The sequence below is a fragment of the Montipora capricornis genome, chromosome 12, assembly GCF_036669925.1.
Source record: "Montipora capricornis isolate CH-2021 chromosome 12, ASM3666992v2, whole genome shotgun sequence".
NCBI classification, from domain to species: domain Eukaryota; kingdom Metazoa; phylum Cnidaria; class Anthozoa; order Scleractinia; family Acroporidae; genus Montipora; species Montipora capricornis.
In genome coordinates, this window is record NC_090894.1 from 33,817,438 (window position 1) to 33,822,437 (window position 5,000).

Consider the following 5,000-nt stretch of genomic DNA (forward strand, 5'->3'; position numbering starts at 1 on the left):
CACCGTTTTCGTCCCCCTCCCTTTTTCAATGTTGTTGTAGCCAGTGAAACAGTAAAGTGACGTCTCAACACTGTCCAGGGGAAAGGGGTGTTTCAAGGATTTTTGGCGAGGATTGTAGCACAACTGCCATACGAGTTGATACGACTCCAACATTTGGTGTCGTTATTGCACGCCTATATGCACAGAATCTACCACATTTTGTGAGCGTAATTTCGGAAATCAGGAGCATAATTTGGAAATTCTGGCATAATTTTGGCATAACATGGCAAAATTTCCAGCACTTTTAGTAGTATAATATGCCACTTTTAGGAGCACAATCCGCCAAGGCCTATCTACATGGTCAGTCAGCTTCGAGATTTGAGTGGGTTAAATTCTTCGCGGAGGCTTTAGATGACTTTTTTGCGGCCGCTTCAATTCGTCACTTAATTTTCCGTCCAAGGTATTTCTACCGACGGGAACTGCTTTATGCCAAGCATCTGATGTTGAGTTGTCCTCAGGAACATTTTCAACTTTAGGATCTTAGCCGACTTATTCAATGAATGCACGGTATGTGTCTCGCTCTCCTCCATCCGTCTTCCAGATTTTGTTGTTATATTTCCTGGCTTCCTTCGTCTCCTTGGCGCTTCTTGATTGGGCGTTCCTTACATTCAACCTACTGGGTCAGTTGTAGTAAAATATTGTATGAGGAAGTCGTGTTGTTCTTTAAAGGCTCGCATGCCATGGTGAGTGACATTGCTCCACCAAACGAGGTGAAGAAGAGAGCGAGGATAATTTTGAAGGCCAACTGCTCCGGTGGACCATATATTCCCCGGCTAGATTCAATCTTCTACCAGTGGCTGAGCAGCCTTTGGCTTATTTCCAAGACCCTTCCTATTCAAAGCCTTCTTCTTGACAGATACCATGTTGGCAACTTCATCAAATTCTTCATTTTTCTCAGTGTTGAAGTTGTCGGGCGATGGTGGACATGCCCACTGGAGGAAATAGCGGCGAACATCGTTGCGGTTAGTTTGAAGCGACCCCGGGTCATATTCTTTGCTTTCGTCATCCTTTTCCGGTTTTCATATTTCAACAAAAAAAAAATATATATTTCAGCGGTTGGGGCCTCTCCGCTTTAGAAATGCTGTTCAGTTAATTTCTGTTTTGTACTTTGCCGAGTGCCACGACTGTAGTCGGCGAACATCAATACTTGTAGTTTTATGGTGTGTTTTCGGAAGCGATATTTTCTTTGAAGGCCTGTAGTTCATCGTCTGTATACTCTACGACTGAAACCTTCTCTTCCTAGGTTGCTGAAGAACTTGTGCTTTTTCTCTTCCTTCGGCCATTTTTTACTTTTGCTATAGACTGCTGTCGATTTCTCGTGCTCGTAAGCGTAAGCGGCTTCTTAGAAAATCTTTCGTGGAAATAGTAATTTAAATTTTAAAGCAAAGAAAATCTTCCGTTTCCTTCTTTCGGTCAGGTTTTTGCTTTGTAAAATAAACGGAGACAATGTTTTCGACAACACAATTGTTTCCAATTTTGAGTGTGTTGCTATGTAAAGCTACGGGTCGCTACGATTCAAATATCAGTCAGCTTCACTTTCAAGTCACAGTTCCACTCTGAATACCCTGCCTTGGTAGCCAATCAGAGAACAGAATTCTCCCAGCTATGCGAATCTTGCATTGCATCATTCTTATAAAACCACGTAATAAAAAACAAGTGTCATCTGCTCTGCAGTATATTATATTGTAGTTTTTTGTCTTTATTGTAAAAGGATTCATAATGGTTGGAAACAATGGCAAATTTGAAAAAAACAGTGGTGTTTATGGATATCCAAATCGCAACCCGTTAATATTTAAAAAGGAACAGGTGAATGAAATGTAAACGAAATATGAATTTGTACAACACTGAATATGCGGCAGTAGCCACGGTAACCTCTAGTTGATAATTTAGGAGACAGTGGGTTTTCAAACAAACAATTTAATTGGGGAAGTTGCCTAGGAAAATGGGGCACTACCTCACATTGCAACCTTTTTTGAATGCCTTCACATTTTAGTTATCTATCATTATTCCGAACTATATATTTCGTCCTAAAATTTAGCATCCGATATGACATGCATCACTCTTAGGTACGTGCATTTGTTGGGTAACCATCATCTCATTTCTAACGAACTCGTGTAAAAAGGGTTCACTGCAAGATATCGCAATAGTTTTGCTTGGTTTTCCTACATTGAGTTGTAACTCGAGGCATAATGAATATATAAGTGCGAATGTTCTTTATTTTTTTCTGCTTATTTCGTGCATTATTCGTCGGATCCGTTGTGATGAACTTTTATTGCCATGACTCCTGTTAATATTTAATGTTATTGAAAACTTCCATCTAATTATATAATATGTTCAAAATAAACTTGAAATTTTTAGAAACTGGGGGGAACCTTGGCTCAAATTAAACTCAGATTGATTGCATGGAATGATGATCTACTGAAGCTTTATTCTCTACTGACCTCATGGAATCGTTCATGGTGATGTTCGAGTTTTTAACCGACTCTAGAAAAATGGTATACAGGGATCTGTATGTTAACGCTTAAGTTTCTCACTATGAGGTTGCAAAAAGATCAAAGAATATAAAAAAAATACAAACATTGTATTTTGGACAACCACAATGCTTTCTACATCATGAAAACATAATAGTCAATACCATAGAGGAGTTTCTCATTCAAATATAATCGAGGAAAAAAAATCGCAAAACTGTTACTTTTGAGACACATCAAGATGATAAGACGCAACAGGGTTTTGGAGGTGTGTTTAATCTTGCATTGCGTTTTAGATGGATCGATCTCGTTGAGGATCGCTCTGAGTTTCACAAAGCCTGGAGACCCCATGAAGAGAAATGGTGACCGTAAGTTGAACTTCATAGATATTATCATAAAACTTGGAAGGCTTGCCAAGGTATCTGTTGGTGAGCAGTGTCGACAAAACTGTGACGTTGCGTTTGAATTTGGAGGCACTGTAATTAACTTATATCCTTAGGATTAGATAAAACAATTTTAAGAGACTTCGTTAAATATATCAAGTCATCAGTTTTTTTTCCCACATATGCCGCCGAAAGTGAAACCTTCAATGTGCCAAGGCACGAGTCGATAGTACTATCGTCTAGAATACTTGGTGCAATAAAATAGCAACTAATATATAACAACGAAACAACAACAACAATAACAACAACAACACCAAAAGCCCTATGTAAACTCAGGAATAAACCGGAGAAGACAAATGAGACCGAGATCAGCTATCAGCTTACAAATGTAAACTAAACTATCTCTAACAGGGTTGCGATAAGAATACTTCTGTACATTGATTTCCATTTTGAATTACTAATCCTAGTAGGGTTTGTAGGCTACTCATTGCAAAAATTGGTACATTTGTGGGCCTGTTTAGAGGATTTACAAATTTAGGCGTTAATTCACGTCTTATTTTGCGGTTACCTTTAAATCTGATGGGTAAATTTAGATATCGCGTTTTTGATCAGTTATTGAACGGGATGAATATCTCAGGTTGGTTATTGGATTCTCAAATATCCATGACGACATCATACAGAACTCATTCGATTTTTGGGGTCGTATGCATTATGCATAAAGACCCCTAAGTCAGAGGCAGATCTTGTCAGTTTGTCACTTTGAGGACGAGAACACACGTGACAGTCTGGCTTGTAGACTGGGTACTAGTAATTGCGAGGTCATTGTTTCAAGTGTCGGCCATTGCTTCTAGCGTGCGTTGTTTGCAAATAAATCTGCGGTCGTTTTCCCTGTTTTGGGAAAAATTTGAAGAGTTTTCCGTCGCAAATTAGTTGTAAGGTAAGTTATTTGTGTTTCAAAATTGATCTGTCGTGCTGTTTCAGATTGGTTTTCTTTCTTTCATTTCGAAAATTAACTATCCTAGCCTGCCTTGTTTGTTCTTTGTTATTTCATCCAGGTGACGTCGCTGAGTGGAATCGATACGGGAGTTGTTTACACTCGCAAGCCAACATATTTAGACTCGGCTTGTGTTTAGTGCGGATTGCACTGAAGCTAAGACGCTTTCACAAGCCCACATTCATTGGCTCGAAATCCGTTGCGCACCACATACTTCACAAGTATCTCACAAGCTATCACAAACCAGTATTTATCGGCTTGAAATGTCGGTGTGGGTTACATCCCAAACTGAAAGAGTACTCTAAAAAATAGTGGCATTGAATAAGGGTTTTGCACTCTCAAAGAATAGTCTTTCGTACTCTTACTGTTGTCTGCTACTAGCCGCCAGCATGGGAACAACAATTGAACAATACCGGTCAAGGATCGGCTGTCACAACAATTTTGTGAAAGTCAAGGATGCATTTTCAGGTGTGCGAGGGCGATTTTGGAATACGATGCTTATGATGTTTTACTTAAATGTGTTTTACTTGCCAACATTAAAACAAGTTGTTGGACATTACAAGTCGTGTAATGAGGTGATGTTTTGGTTTGCACAAATGATGTGCTACAATGTTTATATCCCATTGCTTATAAGGCAAGCAAATGATGTGGAGGAAAATCCAGGTCCTACAATATTTGATATCATTGATCCAACAACCACTGTGTCCGCTGACTCTAGTCAAGGAAGTGAAACAATCTTTGGTGTGAATGCTGGTAAAGTAATGTGTAGCAATGTCACTTCCTGGTATTATACCATCAAATACAAGATATTAGTTTGTGGACTAATTCTACTTTGAACAATATTTTGGTTATTGGAAATAATCTATACAGTTCTACAAGATGTTCTGTGCGAACAAATGACTATTTGCTGTTAACTGATGTTCCAGACATGGAACAGTTTTAATTTTTCACAGTCCAGTTTTATTTTCGTGAATCGTCACCAGTTCTCTCACTGGTCACTGTTTTACCAATACAGAAAGTATCCTAAACATTCATAGCGGAGCTCCGCGCGAGCCGAAGGCGCGCGCGCGCAGAGCGCCATAGTTAAGAAAATATGGTAACCCATCGATGTGAGAA

General features: G+C 39.2%; 1 protein-coding gene and 1 long non-coding RNA gene across 10 annotated transcripts in view; one reads left to right on the forward strand and one right to left on the reverse strand.

Annotated features, from left to right (window-relative positions):
- LOC138026640 (polycystin-1-like protein 2) overlaps window positions 1–5,000 on the reverse strand; it is a 117,075-nt gene that overhangs the window by 104,826 nt on the left and 7,249 nt on the right. The window lies entirely within an intron of this gene.
- On the forward strand, window positions 3,724–4,463 carry LOC138027321 (uncharacterized). The gene is made up of 2 exons (XR_011127448.1): window positions 3,724–3,827; window positions 3,946–4,463. It is a non-coding gene; the product is annotated as an uncharacterized lncRNA (long non-coding RNA).